Genomic DNA, 20,233 nt, shown 5'->3' with positions numbered 1-20,233 from the left:
GGAAGAAAGCCCCTGTCACGATGGAGATTTTCAGAATCTCAGTCACGACATACGAACACCAGTCACCGAAAATTCGAAGTTTTCAGCTCGCCCCTTCACCCCCTGTCGCGACTGAGATTCTCGGAATCTCATATCAGACAACGAAGAATTCTGCACAGATTTCACATGTTTAATTCCAAAAAACACGTCTGTTCGTTTGGATAAAAGCGACCCTTCACCAGCGGACATGACCCTTCATTTACAACCCTTCACCAACTATAAATAAGTGATCCATTTCAAGAAATCAGAGTTGGCTAAGTTAGAAAAGATAGAGAAATCAGAGAGTTATTATGTTGAGTTTCTGATTCAGAAAGAGTCAGAAAGTTAGATTTCATTTCTGTATAAACAAACTTGATGTACACAAGTTGTTATTAGATTAGCTATAAACACAGTAGTATTAGTTTAGTTTCAAAGGTTGATCAGAGACAAGTTTTCATTCAGGTAGTGGACTGACCGGTTTTTATTCCGAAGATTCAGCGAGAAGAACTAACGGCTGAAGCACAAAGAGGTCTGACAAACCTACGGAGTTTGAGGGAAAGATTGACAACCCGGATCTCAAAGTTTTCGTCAAAATGCTATCCATGTTTCTTCCTCTCTGTTAACTTGTGAAGATTCACAATTCACTAATGATATATTTATTTTATTCAATACATTCTTCCTGTTGTTATTTTGATATTGTTCTGACAAAATGATTTTTCAAAATGATAAATTGGTGTTTTTATTAAAACGTTTTATACAATCATATTTATAAAGAAACTTTGTTGAACACTTGAAAGAATTAGTTTTTACAGAAGATATGATCGTGACCGCGACTTATCGGATATAAAATACTAATTTGATTAAGGTAGAAATCTGCTCCGACCCAGAGAGATTTCTATGGTTCAAAGCCATTTAATTGCATAAATTCTTGTATTATTACATGTTCATAATCTTACCAAAGTTATAGTTGCTTTCTTTGCTTAATGTAAAGAAGTTTTATACCTTTGATTTATTCCAAATACGAAAGCATCTGTCTTATAATCAAAATCTCAAGACAGAATTGTTCTCTAAGTTCAATGTAATATTCTTATCTAATCCTAATTTATCTGAACCAATACAATCAATTAAACGATTTTCTTTAGTTAAACCTAAAGACGTGAATAAAATCGAATTGAATAAGTTTTTAGTTAAAAAGCGTTCCCTGTGGGTTCGATATCTTTTATTACTACAAGCGTATACCGTGCACTTGCGGAAATCGCTCAACAGTGTCCTCTCCAAACACCAATTGGAGAACAACGTGTCCGTTTGTGTTTTGTTATGTTAGTATTTTTTTTTCTTTTATTTTTATTTTCGTTGTGCTAACAATAAATGAAGATATCGTGTGCAGAGTAGCCAACTGACATGCAGGTGATACAAAGACCGTTTTGCCCTCCAAAAATCGGAAAAGAACCAATCAATGCAAGGGGCAAGGAGGACAAAGAGAGCCGGAACAATTATGACAGAAACTGCCCACTCCCCTCTTTCTTCACGGAACATTTCGACTTCCACTCCACCTACCCATTAAATACCCACACTTCCGGTACTCCATCGCCACATTTTCAAAAACTACCATTTTCTTATCTCCAGAAATTTCCCCCCCATTCCTCACTCTGGAAATGCCGAGGAGCACAAGAACTGGTCCAGTGAAGAAAGAGAAGGCTACCCCCTCCGACACTAGCCTCTCCTCTAATCAAGGCGAACGCCTGCAAAACCGTTTGGCCAGCTTCATAAACCCTAAGGAAAAGACGAGGTATGAGCTGTTCAAAACCATGGAATTTCAAGCCGCTAGAACAATTTGTTGGAAGAGCCTTCGCACCCTGGGACTGGAGGAAGATGTTCGTGAGTTGTTGGATGGAGCTGGGCTACTCAAGTTCAGTAGCATAAATGAGCACGCATATAAAGAACTGACTCTCGAGTTCATGACAACGTTCTCGGTGGACACAAAAATCACCGACCCTGATGACAAGATGCGGTACAAGTTCCGTCTTATGGGTGTGGATATGTTCACATCACTAAACATTTTTAACCTCTACCTGGGAGCAGTCACGGAAGAAGAGATGATGAGTGAGGACTACAAGAACAGCCTCATTGCAATGCCACCGGAGTTTGTTGTAGAAGACTTTTGGCTTGAGCTCACAGGAAACACCTCCTACAACCCTAGTGATTCGAAAGCCTCACAGCTGCCAACACACCCTCTACGTTACCTTCAAAAGTACATTGCATCAACCTTATTCGGCAGGGCCAACCAGAGCAACATCCCCAGTATCGATTTGTTTGTTCTTTGGTGTATGGTCAATGCCAAGAGGATCAATGTGGGGCATTGGGTTGGAATGCATCTAGCTGGTATCAAAGGAACAACTAGTAAGTGCCTGTTATGCGGCCCTTTCATCACCAGATAGCAAAAACTGTGGGACTGTTTAATCCCCTCCAGCAGTCCCTCACTCTAGCTAAAACCATGGATCCATTCGACTGCAAGGATATGAATAAGCTCTCCATTTGTCACAAAGTGGCTCGAAACTGGGTCCTGGTAGCCGAGGAACCACCTGCCGAACAATCGGTAAAGAGAAAGGCCTCTGGGGAGCCGCACTATGTCGAACCCATCTAGATGGCATTCCTGGAGAACAAACGCAGGATGCTTGACAGTGGAGAAGGGCCAATTAATGCAGGGGATGTTTCCATGAGGCAGATGATGAGTTACGTGGGACAGCTGTTCGAGCACAACAGGCACCTGTGTGAACAGGTTAAGGCTCACGATGGGGAGATAGCTGAGTTACAGCTGCGGGTTAAATAACTGCAGAACATGCCCACTAGTGGAAAAATGACCATTTGCATCGACGCATTTGCATCGGCCCTTACAAAGCGCGATGCAAAAGGTTCATTTGCATCGGCCCTTTATTTGGGGCCGATGCAAAAGGTTCATTTGCATCGGCCCTTATTAAGGACCGATGCAAATGAACGTATTATTTGCATCGGTCCTTTTAAAAGGACCGATGCAAATAATTGAACTATTATTTGCATCGGCCCCTTAAATAGGAGCGATGCAAATAACTGTATTATTTGCATTGGCCCTTTATAAGAGACCGATACAATTAGTGTTAGTATAAATTTTAAAAAATTAATAAATTAGAAAGAGGGTATTTTGTAATTAATTGGGGTGAATTTATAAATAATAAAAAGTTAAGTATAAATTTGGATTTTAGGGTTAAGGGTTGTCATCTGTGCCGCCTCCCATCTTCTTTTTCTCCTTCTCAGAAGAACGAAACCCTTCCATGGCTTCGTTTTCCAGCTTTGATTACTTCGTTCTCTTATCGGTTCTCCTTTTCGGCTTCAATATCTCATGTCACCGCGATCCGAATCTGACACATAGCTCACCGAAGCATTTCCTCTAGACTCGAGTTTCATCTGAGATCGGAATGAAAACGACTAGGATCAAATGGGAATTCTTAGAGAGTGTCGAAATTATATATCTCAGCTTCCTCTTCACTAATTTCCCTCGGCCGTTGTCTGCTTCTCTTCTCACTTCTCACTGTCCATCCGACTTCGCGGTTGTCTGTCTTGATGAATTCTGATGTGCTCTCTCCTCTCGTTTTCATGAATTCTAAAACGATAATGGTTTTGTATCTTCTTCCTCTAATATATTTCAGGTATTCCTTTTTTCAATTTGAAGAATTTGTTTTGATCCGATTCAATTCAGAATTCACTCTCTCTGATAATGATTTCTGTCATGCGCGTTGATTTTGATTTTACTATCTTCAACTTTTTTCTGAAGTTCAAACTTCAAATTTCTGGACAATTTTGATTTTAATATAAGTATTTTCCCGGAAGCAAACATGGGATAAAGTATCGATTAAAACCTACCCTACCCTGGTTTTCAATTATTCTATTCTACAGATAAAATTTCCCAAGAAAGGAAAAGAAATTTGTGAAAGTGCTCAAGTATATTATGGGTCTTCTGAGTTTTTACATCATATTAGAGTATGTATATGGCTTGATTAGATTCTAGTTTGATTAAGGGAAGGAATTTCTAAGTTATGGAATCCAAGAAACTTTATGAATGGTCCTCAAGTATATATCATGATGAAAAACTATATATATTATATATGTTCAAATATATATCATGAAGCATCACTTTAGAAGTTGCCTTGCCTGTGGATTTGTTTCCAATAGAAATTCTGGGCATTGGTTTATCATAGTAAAACTTGATGCTTTCATTTAATTAGATTTGCTTTCGATTGTACAATGAAAAATTCATCTTCATTCCTTCCTACAGATCTTCTTGGCTAGTTGATGGCTTCACCAGCATGGGACAGGCTATTCAGGGATGCTTGGGAAGGATGTGGTGCAGATGTGCACATTGTTACTGAGCGAAAATCATATATTCAAGCTCATTCTAACATTTTGGTGAGTTAATTTAACTTCCAATATATTTGCTATATTAGAGTGTTGCTTTTTGGTTATTGGGTTTGTTTAAGGCTTATTTATTTAAACTTTGTATATGCAGAGTATGGCATCACCGTTTCTCCATACTCTTCTGGAGAAATCAAAAGTTAAGAAAGGAATAAAAATCATCCAAATGCTTGGAGTACCTCATGAAGCGGTTAATTTATTCATTCGATTTTTATACACATCCTGGTATATGTTGGCTCATATCTCATCTTTCTCTTCATTATATATTTCTTGTGTTTCTTAGAGAGTGTCGATCTAAGCCTCGGAAGCTCCGGAGTTGAAAATAGAGACGGTAATTTGCTGGAACACCTCTCTTTCTCTCTCTTTCTTATTTTGATTTGTTATCTTGTTTTGATTTTCCTTAAATCGCAATTAAGTTCTGTTTCAGTCAAAAAAGAAGAAAATGAACTCGCATAGCATTCACATATCCAAAGGCAAAGACTAAGTGCAGGAGCAGGAGAATGGCTAGCTGTGCAGTGAAAGGAGGTTGTCCCACCGATTACATAGCTATTTCCTTATCCAGTCTCCATGATTTTGTGCGTTTAACCTTTTGTTATTACTATTTTCAAATTCAACTTTACTCTTCTTTCCTTCTTTTGATTTAGCTGAATTATATATGTATGCCTTCTGCTGTGTGTTTGATAGTTAAATGGGTATGTATTGATTTGACCTAGATTAAGCCTACTTTGATTATGCTCTTTTACCAAGAATGTTGAGATCATGTTGTGTTTCTTTTTTTTATATAATTACATGTTTGACAATATGCCTCAATGAACAAGAGGTTTCTTTTTGTAGTTGCTAGTTTGTTCAAATTACAGTTTACGGTGGACTGTCACTCTTTTTTCTCCATAAATGAATAATCGAATGACTTGAAGATGTTGTGATGGAAATCCAGAGCAGAGATAAGAGTGCAATTCAGACATGTGCCAGGTAATTTATACAAATGGAGCTTTGGTATGGATCCGATGAAGCTATATATTTGAAGATCAACAACAAAGTTCATGGTCTTGGAATGAGATTAGATCGTAGTGACCTGAATTTGCTATACTGAGCAACGTAAGTTAATGGAAAAGATGATTGAATATTGTTCAACTTCATTGTAATGATCTTATTAAGTTGTAATTCCAGAGCTTTATCCTTATGGTAGCAGAGGCCCTGTTGGTTCTCATTATCTTGCTGCAAAACACAACGTTCGCTGGGGAGATGTTAATGAATAGCATATGCTCTAAATTTTTCATCTTACAAATTAAATAAATATTATCTATTTATTATTGAGCTAAACAATTTATTTCTCCGTGTTATTAAAGTTTGTAAATTATGCAAGGTGCTTGAAAATTCTCCATTTAATATATATGAATCAAAGCTATTTGCTATATTATAGAGTTCCATTCAATCCAAATTATTATTTTTTTATTTTTTTAAATGACATTTGCATCGGCCGTTTAAAAGGACCGATGCAAATGAGACTACATTTGCATCGGCCCTTTAAAAAATGTGATGCAAATGCTACATCATTTGCATCGGCCCTTTTAAAAATGTGATGCAAATGCTACATCATTTGCATTGGCCTTTTTAAAAGGGCCGATGCAAATTTGCATCGGCCCTTTTAAAGGGCCGACGCAAATGATGTAGCATTTGCATCGGCCAGCGGCCGATGCAAATGTGATGCAAACACATTTGCATCGAGGGCTTTTGCATCGGCCAACGGCCGATGCAAATGGCCGATGCAAATGGCCATTTTTCCACTAGTGACGTACCTTCCAAAGAACAAGCAAGCAGCACTCCTGCAGCACCATCCCCATCCAAGAACTTGTTCCCCGAGCCTACAGATGGTAAGAACAATGCTGGTGAGACCCCGATGCAAAAGGGAGAGGACGAAGTCTCCTCTCCTATCACCGAAGCTTAATTCTTCTCTCGCCGTGTGGATTCTTTTATATGGTAAGGTGTTTTTATTTCTGTTTTCTTTGCATATCACAGACGACTGAGTATACCTTCGTCCCATATCTGTTCTTGCATTGAGGACAATGCAACGTTTTGTGTAGGGGGAAGGTTAATTGGGAACTAAATATGCTGGTATTTTAATTGTTCTAATATTATGCACTACCACCATTCATGATTGTTTTGGGGGTAACCATTGCACGATTAAAACACCCCCCAAGTTATTGTGTTTTTTAGAGAAGCTACCCCTTTGAATTATCACCGGAAGCCATAATGAAGGATAGGTTAGCTTGAATAATTGCATAAAGGAGTTAATAGAGGTCAAAAGAACTAAACTCATAAAGACTGACTGTTCGTAATTTAGATTAAATCCGAAATTCAACATTTTTGAGGAAACGACCCTTAGATCTAAGAGTCCAACACACCAATCAAGTGAGGAATTGAGCCAACACAATCGGTAACTATTTCTTTTTGAGAGGACCATCTTGAACAAGGAGTCCAGAACTTGTTTTGGATGCCTGTTCGGACCTTAGGAAAGGAACTAAATACCAGCATGATTTGGGCATTAGGATACCCCCCAACAAACACTTTAGACCACCCTTTTCTCCACAACATTAGAACAACCACTTAAGCTCAAATACTTTACTTCGCTAAACCATCTTAAACTCCACCAAACCATTCCCAATTTCAAAAGAACCCCAAAAGGACCGTCGAATCCATAAAGAAAGCTTGAGCCAAGAAAATCATCATTTAAAAGTTTGTTCTGTTAAAAACTAAAATGAAACGACAAGCCAATAACGATAGAAATAATTAGCTCGTGTCCGAGCATTCAACAGAACACAAGAACAATCATGGAAATTGCACATCTCTGTTCTGGCTTAAAAACTAACGTAAATAAGCTTGACAGTCCTCAGTAGCCAAAAATTGCCTTCACTACACACCCAATCACCTTAGCCCTGTTACAACCCGCAAGAAGTCCCAATGAGGGTATAAGTTCCTTTTCGAAGTATCAAAACGGACCGATTCTCAAGTTCAAGGGACAAACCTCTTCCTGCATTGGTTGCATGAGGGAAACAAGCAATACCCAAACACATCACCCTAGACTTGGTGATCGGACTGCAAGTCAAACATATTGAAATTTAAGATTTAATTATAGAAGCGAACATGGACAGTTGGAAACGGTAAGGTTCTTTTTTATTACATAATATTATCTCCTGTTATTGCAAATATTCCTAGCTGTTCTAACCTCCGTGAAAGTTAGTGGTGATATGAAAAGAAGGAACAATCTCTATAAAGACAATTGCTTGAGGACAAGCAACACATTGTTTTGGGGGTATTTTGATGAGTGTAAAATGTGTATAATATTTGGTAACAATTTTGGGCATAAATGAACAATAATGCAACATATCGCTCTCATAATACATTGTTTTTGCAGATTGTTTGTGATAATGCAGCTGCTTGTTCGGTAGCAGAATCCACACGGTGAACAAGCAGGAAAGGAGTGCGGACAAGCGAAGAACAAGAACTCATGGGAACAATTTGTACCCTAAGGACTTGAATCAATCATCCTTAAATCATTGGCGACCTTTCCGGAAGAAGAATTAATGCTGGAGGCAGAACAACCATCCCTTACAGAAGAAATCATCAAGCATGGGCGGACTGCTGTGCTGCAGACTGTTCCTGACTGTCAGAACAGTTTGTGAGACCATATCTTCTTTATTTTATTATATCCTGAACAATGATTTCTGAACAATTTTCGGGCTATTTAAGGAGCCCTCATTTTGTATGTGACTCGTTCAGATTTTCGGATCTGAAGCCTTGTGTGAAACTTTGTTTTATGTGTTTTAATATATTGTTGTTTTCTTCATTGTTATTTTGTTTTATCTCATTCAATCATGAGTGAGTAACTCACTAAGCAGGTATGCAGCAGAGCAGAAATAGGTAAACAGGGCAGGTTAATTCCTCTCTAAACTCATTAAGTGTGTATGGCTTGGCTGTTCAATGAGTAATTAAAGATAAATAGGAGTAGCTAACCTGTTTTTAAGCCGAGCAATCACGAGGAGGCTCTTTTTGCAAAGATGAACTTTCATTGAGCATATTTAATTATGACACGAAGACGTAATTAATTAAATGTTAAGGGTTTTAGTTGTTCTAACTATATGCTTTCATGTTCTTAAAGCTTAAGAATATATTAATCTCAAGGAGAATTATTTTGATTGTTTTTAAAGAGCGTTGGGAACAAGGAAGACCCGACTCAACCGATTTTCGTGAAAGATACCTTAAGCCAAAGTTGTTCCCACCTAATGAACAAGGAAAGGAATACCTGTTCTGAAACCGTTTTGTGTATGCTGTATACCTGTTGCTTTCCCATCTAAATTTCAATTAAACTCTTTGATTGTTTTACATTCCATATTGCAATAAACCACCCTCAAATCAACTTAAGCTTTTGGTTACTTTGTAAACTTGGCTATACATACTTTTAAGGGAGTAAGAGTGTGGCTCGTGGAAACAATATCTACTTATCACTTTAATACTTGGACCTAGTGCACTTGCTAGGGTAACAAATCATAAGGGTCAGTGACTTTGGAAATTTTAATATTTTTTAGTTCCTTTGGTATCAGTAGGATTCTAAGTTATTGGATTTTCAAATTGAATGTGTCTTTGAAAATTATGGTATGTACTGTGTATGTATGGTAATTAACAAGTAGATTAATATATATATATATATATATATATATATATATACTATCTCATGTATGTCAGTAACTTTTTTTTTCAAAGTTTTGGTGTAAAATAAGTTATATATCATGATATAGTAAATCGAATTTTATCTGTTTATTTTATGTTCCTGTTTGTTTGAAACAGATTATTGTTTTGTTTCTAACTTAATATGTTTGAAGTTTCGGGAAAAAGGTTGAGATTGAGAATACAAACGGAACTGGTTCTAACGTGAATCAGAACATGGAGATTCCACAACCTACTCGTCTGCCAGTATATGTGCCAACTTCTGCCAGCCACAGTGAACGTCCTGAAAAATTCACAGGTGTGAATTTGAAAACGTGGCAACAAAAAATGTTATTTTACCTTACTATGTTTAATTTGGCCAAATGCTTAAAGGATGATCCTCTTGTAATCAGAGAGGATGAGGTAGATGCTGCTACTGCCTTTAATGCAATGGAAGCACAGAAGAATTTTGACTTCCTTTGCCGTAATTATATTTTAAACAGCTTGACTGATGCACTTTACAGTGTTTACCAAGTCAAGCAAACAGCAAAGGAATTATGGGAATCTTTTGACCATAAATATAAATCAGAGGATGTCGAGGCTAAGAAATTCTTAGTTGGGCAATTTCTAAATTCTAACATGGTAGATTCCAAGAAAGTTGTAAGTCAAGTGCAAGATTAAGAACTAATTATCCATGAAATACATGTCGATCGTATGACAATTTCTGAATCGTTCCAAGTGGCAGCAATAATAGAAAAATTGCCGCCTGGATGGAAGGATTTCAAAAATTACCTTAAGCATAAGCGAAAGGAAATGACAGTTGAGGAACTTATTGTCCAACTCGGAATTGAGGAGGACAATAGAGGCACGGAGAAGAAAGTCTCCAATATGGCTAGTCAGTCTGTGGCTAAGGCAAATATGGTGGAGACAAATGAGAACTCCAAGAAAGGCAAAGGCAAGAAGACAAAATGGGGTCCTAAAGGTGGCATATCCAAAAATACCAAATTCAGTGGAAAATGCTACAATTGTAATAGAAGGGGTCACATGTCATCTAATTGCAAGCTACCAAAGAGGGTTAGGCCAAATGAAGCACATGTAATGGAAACCATAGAACAAGATGTATCAGACATTAATTTATGTGCTATGGTGTCGGAAGTCAACATGATTGATTCCAACCCAAGGGAATGGTGGCTAGATACTGGTGCCACACGTCATGTTTGTTGTGACAAGGAGTCCTTTGTTAAACTCAATCCTTAGATTGGAGAAAAGTTCTTTATGGGAAATTATGCTACCTCTAAGATCAAGGGGATTGGGACTATAATTCTAATGATGAATTATGGGAAGGAAGTGAAGCTGCAGAATGTCTTGTATGTTCCAGAGATTCGGAAGAACTTGGTTTCAGGAAGCATATCCTTAGTACACACGGCCTTAGGATGGTTTTCGAAGCCGAAAAGTTTACTTTGACTAAAGGGGGAATGTATGTGGGAAAAGGATATGTATCCAATGGGATGTGAAAAGTTAATGCAATTTCTTGTAATCCAAGTTCAATGAATATTAATAAGAATGGTGTTTCTTCCGTTTATATCACTGAGTTATTTAATTTATGTCATGGTAGACTTGAACATGTTAATTCTAATACGATGCGTAGATTAATTAATTTAGATCACATCCTTTCATTCCCAATTGATTATAAACATAAATGTGAAATTTGTGTAGAGTCAAAATTAACAAAATCTTCGTTCCATTCAGTGGAAAGAAAAACAGAACCGCTTGATCTAATACAGAGTGATATTTGTGACTTAAAGTTTATTCAAACTAGAGGAGGTAATAAATAATTTATTACTTTCATTGATGACAGTACCTAATATTGTTATGTATATTTGCTTAAAAGCAAAGACGAGGCTATAGAGAAATTTATTCTCTATAAACAAAAGGTGGACAACCAACTTAATAAAAAGATTAAAGTGGTTAGAAGCGATCGTGGTGGTGAATATGTTGAACCATTTGGCGAATTTTGCTCCGAACATGGAATTATTCATGAGGTAACACCACCATACTCTCCTCAGTCTAATGGAGTGGCGGAGGGTAAAAATCATACCTTAAATGAAATGATGAACGCAATGCTAAAGAGTTCTGGGTTGCCACAGAACATGTCGGGGGAAGCTATTTTATCGGCAAATCACCTTTTAAATAGAGTGCTCCGTAAGAAATTAGACAAGACCCCATATGAATTATGGAAGGGAAGAAAACGTACCTATAATTACTTGAAAGTGTGGGGGTGTCTTGCTAAAGTAATGGCTCCATTGCCAAAAAGAATGAAAATAGGTCCAAAGAGGGTGGATTGTATTTTCATTGGCTACGCGCTTCATAGTAATGCATACAGATTTCTTGTGCATTAATATAAAAATCCTGAAATTCATAAGAACACCATCATGGAATCAAAGAATGCATCATTCTTTGAAAATATATTTCCTTGTAAGGAAAAAGAAGATGGTTTGAGACCGAAACGGGCTTTAGAAACTGTTGATGAAAACAGTCCGGACCCTCAACAAGAAACTGATGTTGAAATTGAGGAAGATGCTGAGCGTAGAAGGAGTAAGAGAGCTAGGGTAGAAAAATCATGGCTTAAAGCATTATTTGGCCCCTGACCTATCCAAAATTGTGTCATTTGGCCCCTGACCTATTATTTGGTCACATTTGGCCCTTGATCTATCCCATTTGGTGAAATTTCACCCAATTTGTATGAATACTTAATGGAATGGTTATCTCATTGATAAGCACTTATATTTTGACATTTAAGTGTCAAAATATCGTTATTTATAAATGAGATAATGATTCGGTTAAGTTTGAATCCAAATTGGGTGAAAGTTCACCAATTTGTAATAGATCAGGGGCCAAATGTGACCAAATAATAGGTTAGGGGCTAAATGACAAAATTTTGGATAGATCAGGGGCCAAATAGTGCTTTAAGCCAAAAATGATTTGGCCCAGATTTTCTAACCTATATGGTAGAGGCGGAGCCTCAGACCTACAAGGCAGCTGTAAGCTCAATAGAAAGCCCTTTATGGAAAGAGGTTATAAGGAGTGAAATTGACTCCATCTTGAAAAACCATACATAAGAATTAGTAGACCTCCCTCCGGGAACTAAACGACTAAGCTCTAGATGGATTTTCAAACGGAAAATAAAAGTAGATGAAACAATTGATAAGTATAAGGCCAGATTGGTTGTAAAAGGTTATAGACAAAAAGAAGGTATTGACTACTTTGACACGTACTCTCCCGTGTCTAGGATAACGTCTATTAGGATGATACTTTCAATCGCCGCTTTGCGGAACCTTGAAATACATCATATGGATGTTAAAACAACTTTCTTGAATGGAGATCTTGATGAAGAGATCTACATGGAACAACCTGATGGTTGTGTAGCTCCAGGTCAAGAAAGAAAAGTCTGTAAATTGGTGAAGTCTTTATATGGATTAAAGCAAGCACCAAAACAATGGTATAAGAAGTTTGATGATGTCATGATGACAAACATCTATCAAATAAACGAGTGTGACAAATGTATTTATGTCAAAACTACAAATGAAGGATATATCATTTTGTGTTTGTATGTTGATGACATACTTATTGTTGGAAGTAATGACAAGATGGTGAAGAGTACCAAGGACATGTTAAACTCACGGTTTGATATAAAAGATATGGGGCTCGCAGATGTGATTTTGGGCATCCAAATCAAATGTTCACCTAACAGTATCATCTTGACTCAGTCACACTATGCGGATAAGATTCTTGGCAAGTTTAGTAAGAATGATTCTGGTATCGCCAGAACTCCAATCGACACTAGCCAACATTTATGCAAAAATAAAGGTGAAAGTGTTAACCAAATAGAATACGCAAGAGTTATAGGCAGTCTAATATATCTCATGAGTTGTACAAGGCCTGATATTGCTTTTACTGTCAGCAGTTTAAGTAGATACACGAGTAATCTAGGGGAAATCCACTGGAAAGCCATTGTAAGAATACTTCGGTATTTAAGATATACTCGTGATTATGGATTGCACTATACGAGAGAACCTGCTGTGTTAGAAGGATTCTCTAATGCAAGTTGGATATCTGATATAAAAGATTCCAAAGGCACGAGTGGATATGTGTTTACTCTAGCAGGAGGAGCAGTATCCTGGAAATCTTCAAGGCAAACAATTATAACGTGATCCACTATGGATTCTGAGTTTGTAGCTTTAGATAAAGTAGGAGAAAGAAGACGAGTGGCTACGAAACTTCTTAGAGGATGTTCCTATGTGGCCCAAACCTGTGCCCACAATTTGTATACATTGTGATAATCAAGCAGCGATTAAAAGAGCACAGAACATGATATATAACGGTAGACATCGACATATGCGTCGTCGACATAACTCCGTTAGACAACTAATCTCAACAAGTGTTATTTCTTTTGATTTTGTTGGATCAAAGGATAACACAACGGATCCGCTAACCAAAGGGTTAAATAGAGATCAAGTTGAAAAATCATCGAAAGGAATGAGACTAAAGCCCATAGAGAAGAGGCATTATGTGAAGGAAAACCCTACCTAGTTGACTGGAGATCCCAAGATCTAGGTTCAAAGGGACAACCTAATTGCATAAACCTTGCGCATTCACTGTAGGGGGTTAAACCCTAGTGCATTCCTAGATGTAAACAGTGACACCAACGAAAAAAGGTTAAACTCTATACTTTTAATGATACATTGTGCGTCAGAAATTCTGAGCAAATAAATCACCTATGTCAGAGTGAAGTGGGGTCGCTTCGATGGAGACTAGTGGGGCCTAGTTCTCTTAACCTCTCGCAGAACCAGGCGATGTTCATGACCATAATGAACATAACCATGAGAACCTATACCAAGTTATGTTGGTATCTGTGTGGGGTATCTCATCGTTTACACAAACAACGAAATAGTTCAAAGACATCACGTCTACTAGTCAGCCAGTAAAGTAAATATACTTTCACAAGGGAAGGTTCAAGGCACATTAGCTACCTATCCTATGCATATATCAGCTGTAGAAAGTTATCACCACATCCTAATGTCTCGTTTCCAATTTCATTTATGTGGGGGATTGTTGGAAAATTTATACATATAAATGAAATTAGTATAAATTCCAATAGTCATCCTTGTTCATGAACAATTGTGTTCGTTCAGGATTAGTAGTGTCAGTTCGTGAACAGTCGTGTTCATTCGAGGATAGACATGTCCATTCAAGTTCCATATATACATGATGGAGCTCTCAGTTTTACATATTTTGAAAAATTACTCTCTGAAATATTTCTGCTCTTTGTACGTGTTGTTTTGTTCTACTCCGGTGATAACTATTATACACCCGGTAAGAGTTCGCTTGTGTAATCTGTTGTATCCTGGGAGACGATTGTCAATAGCGACAACATCTGTCTTAAGGAAACTGCTAATACATGTCTCAGATTTGTCTAAATTCTTTCCTTTTAATTTCTTAGTTCTGTTCATGTTTAATGTTCATGTTTTCTTTCTGTGTTTGTTTGTTTTTGGTTTAATCTTTTCTAACAGACAACTCATCATTAACGACGCTAATCAGAGGATAAAAAAGGGATAAAAAATATATATATTTGTATCAGTACTTCTGCTTCTTGTAGCCTCCTATATTAGTTTATATAGTGTTTGGTTAAAGAATTTTTCATCCGGAGATCGGGATGTGAATGGTTGATTCTCATTCGAAAAAGAAAATTATGTGTAATAGGAATAATCTCATTCCTAACGGTATATGAATGATGATTCCCATCTCTTACTGTTTAATTACAATTGATTCTAATCCATTAATAATTATAATATTAATTTTTTAAAAACTAAAATCACAAATAGTTTTTTACAATAATTGAATTTTGTTCATGCGGTCAAATTTTTTTTTTTGTTACTTCTTTCAATGTTCTTACTGAAAAATTACATTAATAATATTATAGTTCATAATTAACTTGTTAGAATAAAAAAAATTTCAATATATAAATGATTATAAATATATTATTATTATGAAAAATTTTGATTTTATCTCGAATTCTATTCCATAATTTGAACAAAATATCCTCTAAAATTAATTGGATTCTGATTCCAGATTAAACCAAACAAAAAAATAAATTCTCATTCCGAATCAGATTCCCTAACATTTCGATTCCGATTCCAATTCGGATTCTGAAATTTGAACTAAATTCTCCCTTAAAGTAGATGAGATGTTTTAAGATGCATGCTCGTATTTAACTAGGGAGTAGTATCCCTTGGCGGAAAGGTAGGAAAACTAGTGAGCAAAGCACACATCGGTAGAATTGGTGGAACTAAATGTTTTCTCTGTGCTAACTAAGATTATGCTTTTATGAGATGCAATCTGAATATTTATAAGGCTTCTGATAAATGGATATTAATTAATTTCATTGAGATTATGTAGACTTGTCTGCTTGATCGAATAATAACATCCATAATAATAATTTTTCAAAAAAAAAAAAATAATACAACAACAATTATTATTATTATTATTCATGTTTCATATAATTATTATAAATATAAAATATGGATGTCTCTAATAAGAGACTAAAAAACACATTAAGGTGTACATGGGAACATACAACTGCAAACTCCAGTAACAATACAGAATCCGCTAGAAACAACACCATGCTTAGCCGTGCATAAATCATTGCAAGCCTTCTCTGTACATTTACCGATAGGTTCACCTCTTACGCATATCTTTCTTGTACCTGCTTCTACAACACTGCTTACTGCTTTCTACAACATTTACAGACAAAAATTACAATTAGAATATCAAGCCAAACCACCAACCAAAAATTGAATAAATATAATGATAATATGATTGATTTATTAAACATTTGAAGACTCTTCATTTTGTTTTGTTTTTGCTATTCAAATTATTGATCAGATTCAAATAAACATAACTACTAGTACATGTGTATTTATATACTCACTGACTGTTTGCAAACTTATGAAATCTGATTTTGAGAATTCAGCAATATCCTAAAAAGTAATTTATTTTTGGTTAATATTAATGTATATGATATTTTGAGATATTATTTTTGTAAAAGAAAACTTCCATTTGGCACAATGATACAAATGCAGTGTCCTGTGCATTTTTGTTAAATTAAATTTATACTCAGAAAAGTACAAATAAATCATGTTATTTGGTCGATTTGTAGAGATAGCTCCCGTAGTTTAAAAGTTTATAAACATTAGTTTTGTGTTTTGTAAAATTTTCAGTTAAACAATATTTGCGATTTAATTCATTGCAAAATCAATGTTTTTATTGTTCCAAGTCGTTGCCTTTTAGAGTAAATAGTCCCGATTACAATTTTTTATATATTTTTTTCTATATTAATTTTTTCTTTTCAATTGAAAGATAATTAACTGTAAAAAAAAGAGTCATATATTTTTGTGTATGTATTAATTATTGTCAACACCTTTTTCTCCTCTACTTTGTAGGTAGTGTTTATTTTTTGGGGGTTAATTATGTGGTTTTCGAAATTTTCATTTTTTATTGACTTTGTCAAATTTAGATCATAACAACCTCAAAATGAAAATTTTTAAAAATTATTGTTTAATATCACATTTACTATCTCTCATTAAAAACACTGAAATGACCTCAAACATAAAAAGTTGAAGAATTAAAATTGTTTAAAATATTATTTAATTCTTCGTTATCGGTAAAATTTATTAAAGTCAACAAAAAAAATGAAATTTTTATAAACCACATATACGATATGTTTCCATTTTAGTTATGGGTTAAGGTGCAAAAATACCCCTAACGTTTTGGATCAGGAGCAATTTTACCCCTTACGTCTAAAATGGTACAATTTTACCCCTAACATTTATAGCCAAATTTGGGTCAATTTTAGACACTATTGTAAAACATATACATTTTTACTCTTTATTTTGCATCAATTGCATATCAATTCGTTCTAAAAAAAGATATTTCATATTTTTTGTAATTTAATAATAGAATTGAAGATTAATATTTATAAATTCGGTGAATTTTTTGATTTTTTTATGACCGAGAAGACAATTTGAAGAATTATTTCTCAATATTGGGGTAAAATTGCTCTTAGCTTCCAATGTTAGGGGTAAACTTGCACCATTTTAGACGTTAGGGGTAGAATTGCTCCTGACCCAAAACGTTAGGGGTATTTTTGCACCTTAACCTTTTATTTATTTATTTATTAGAAGATGGAGACAGGCAGAGGAGAATCCCACCCCTGGCCCAGAATAAAAAGAAAAGAAAATTGTTCATACAATATTCAAAACCATATCAAAAAATCAAAATAAAAGCTAACGAAACTAAAACTGAATGGCATCATTACAATCATTAGAAATTTCATGCTTGCAAAATGACGGAGCTGAGTCCCACAATTGCAGAGTAGTAGTAGTGACACCATAACGAGCAAGACAATCAGAGACTTTATTACTTTCACGAAAAATATGAGTGACCACTAACTGCAAACCAGAGCATAATGATTTGCATTTTTTCCATCTAGACCTTAAATGCCAAGGAACTTGGATGTTATTGTACCTAGAGAGGTTAACAGCATACATAGAATCGACTTCCAACCATAGATTGAACCACCCACGATCCCAGGCAGGGTCAATTGCAAACATAGCTCCTATAAGTTCTGCCTCATATGCAAAAGCAGATGAAATGGAAAATGAAAAAGAGCCAACTCGTATACCTCTAATATTACGATAAATACCTCCAGCTCCTACCAGTCTAGGGGTGCCAAAAGATGAACCATCTGTGTTAATTTTTAGTCAAGGAGCTGGAGGGCGTGTCCAATGAACATCTAAGATAGTTGGAGCTGAAGCACGTCTGTGATCAATGAGGAGCTCCCTAGAAACATGAATATTTGTCCATGTGTTAAAATCAAGACACGTGCTCATTGCATTCGACTCCCGAATGTATTTCTATAGTAAACGAAAAGCATTATGAATGTTGGGGTTAATTCCTTGGAAAAAAGAATCATTTCAAGTCCTCTAGAGAATCCATACGTAGTGAATAATAATAGAGTTCCAAAGAACCCCGGTTTGAGGACTAAACAACTATGCAAAATACTGTCAAAGAGAGTTCAGAAATTACCATTTGTGTGAATATTTCATCCAAAAAGACTTGAAATTGCATGCCAAAGAGTTGAAGCAAAAACACATGTGACAAACACGTGATCCGATGTTTCAAAGGCAGTAAAGAAAAGACTACGTCTTGAAACCACTTGAGATATAAGATGATCCTGAGTTGGGAGACCGTAATGCAGAAGCCTCCAAATCAAAATGGATCGAGATGGACGAATATATGCCGTCCAAATAAAACTAGATCATATGGCTGGAGTAGATTTCCCGAGTAGATTTCCAAAAAGGAACACCAGTGGTCATTACTCCATTATTGTGTGTTTTAAAGGCCTTTTTGATGAGTTGTCAATGTACGAAAAAATCAAAATTAAAAATATTTAATTAATCAATAATAACATAAGAAAAATTGAAAAGTCATTTATATATATTCATAATAAAAACTGGATCAATCCAACGATGGCAGAAAGACTGGGCCGCCTGGTTACCCAACAGCGGGTGCTGTGTAACAAAGTAGAGGAATTCCTTAATGGGGACTGCTGGCAGAAAATTTCGACGCTTCCGGAGACCGACCAACAGGATGTATTACGGGTTCAGAGGGGGCTCGACTCGGAAGATTTGTGTATCTGGAAGCCGGATGCTTTGGGGCGATTCACGGTAAAGAACTTCTACAAAAAACTCTGTTCGACGGGGTCTCAGGTTCGGTGGTACCGTTTTATTTGGCGAGCTTTTATTCCCCCTTCCAGAGCCACCACGAGCTGGAAGACAATCAACGGCTGTGTCGCCACCCTTGACAGATTGCAGGCCCACGGCTTCCATCTTGCTGCGCCATATGTAATTGTGCATCGGAATCACAAGCTCATATGTCCATTAATTGCCCCTTTGCCGCTTCAATTTGGGATGAAATGGAATTTTGTTTTAGCATCAGCATTGACAGAACAAGTACATTCGATCCGTTTTTCTATCAATTAACACAATTCCCTTTTGGGAAGTTTATCTCAGGTCTCTGGCAACTAGCGGTTAGTTCTTGCCTTTGGTTAATTTGGACCTCAAGGAATAATGCTGTGTTCAATAATGATCTCCCTTCAATCCAAAATTCGCCGCTGAAACTACGATCTTGCATTAGAGAGTCGAGCGCGGGAACTCCCGAAGATCCTCTACGCTCTGATCGACATATAATCTGGTCGCTGGGCATCAGAACACGACCACCCCCGGAGCCAAACATAAAATTCATGCGATGGATAACGATGGCCCGCAGTTGGATAAAGGTTAACACAGACGGTTTGGCGCTCGGGAGTCCAGATGCAGCTGGAGCTGGTGGCATCTTTCAAAACTACAGGGGCTTTGCAACTGGCTGTTTCGCCTTCCCAATCCCAGACTTGTATGCACACTTGGCGGAGCTACGAGCGGTAATGTTTGATGTGGACATTGCCTGGGAGCGCGATTGGCTTAAGCTTTGGATCGAAGCTGATTCCGTGTACGTGGTCACTCTACTAAATCGCCGAGACTCAGATGTGCCATGGGAAGTTCGACAACTTTGGTTACGCTGCCTACATCAATGCGATATGATGAAGGTAGTTTCCACGCACATCTTTAGAGAGGGAAACCGAGCAGCGGATGCTTTAGCTAATTATGGCACTTCCTCTATTGGTATTCGTTGGTGGAGCTCGGCTCCAGCCTTCTGCCCGTCTTACATTTTTTATGATATTTGTAACTTAGCTCATTTACGTTTTAGATGACTCTCTCCCTCTAGTTTGTAATCATTTTTTCATTTATTTATTCTATCGGGTTTTGTGTCGTTTGGCTACAGAGGTGCCAACCTCGTTGGGATGTCTGTAATCAAGCTGATACATCTCCCTATTTTTATTCAAAAAAATAAGATGAAAAAACACAAAGCGAAAGAAATCCAAAAGTCACAAATAAACCTATATATAAAGATG

The 20,233-nt window shown here is 36.5% G+C and overlaps 1 long non-coding RNA gene across 6 annotated transcripts; it reads left to right on the top strand.

Moving 5' to 3' along the window:
- The first annotated feature begins 3,287 nt into the window (after positions 1-3,287).
- Positions 3,288-5,774, top strand: LOC136233168 (uncharacterized). 6 transcript variants are annotated; one of them, XR_010690722.1, is made up of 5 exons: positions 3,288-3,701; positions 4,328-4,458; positions 4,559-4,654; positions 4,748-4,795; positions 4,881-5,774. It is a non-coding gene; the product is annotated as an uncharacterized lncRNA (long non-coding RNA). The 6 variants fall into 6 exon arrangements; XR_010690721.1 differs by having other exon boundaries at positions 4,559-4,795; positions 4,892-5,774; XR_010690718.1 differs by having other exon boundaries at positions 4,559-4,795.
- The last annotated feature ends 14,459 nt before the right edge of the window (positions 5,775-20,233 follow it).

Source organism: Euphorbia lathyris, chromosome 6 (assembly GCF_963576675.1).
Source record: "Euphorbia lathyris chromosome 6, ddEupLath1.1, whole genome shotgun sequence".
NCBI lineage: Eukaryota > Viridiplantae > Streptophyta > Magnoliopsida > Malpighiales > Euphorbiaceae > Euphorbia > Euphorbia lathyris.
This window is presented reverse-complemented; position numbering and strand designations above follow the sequence as displayed.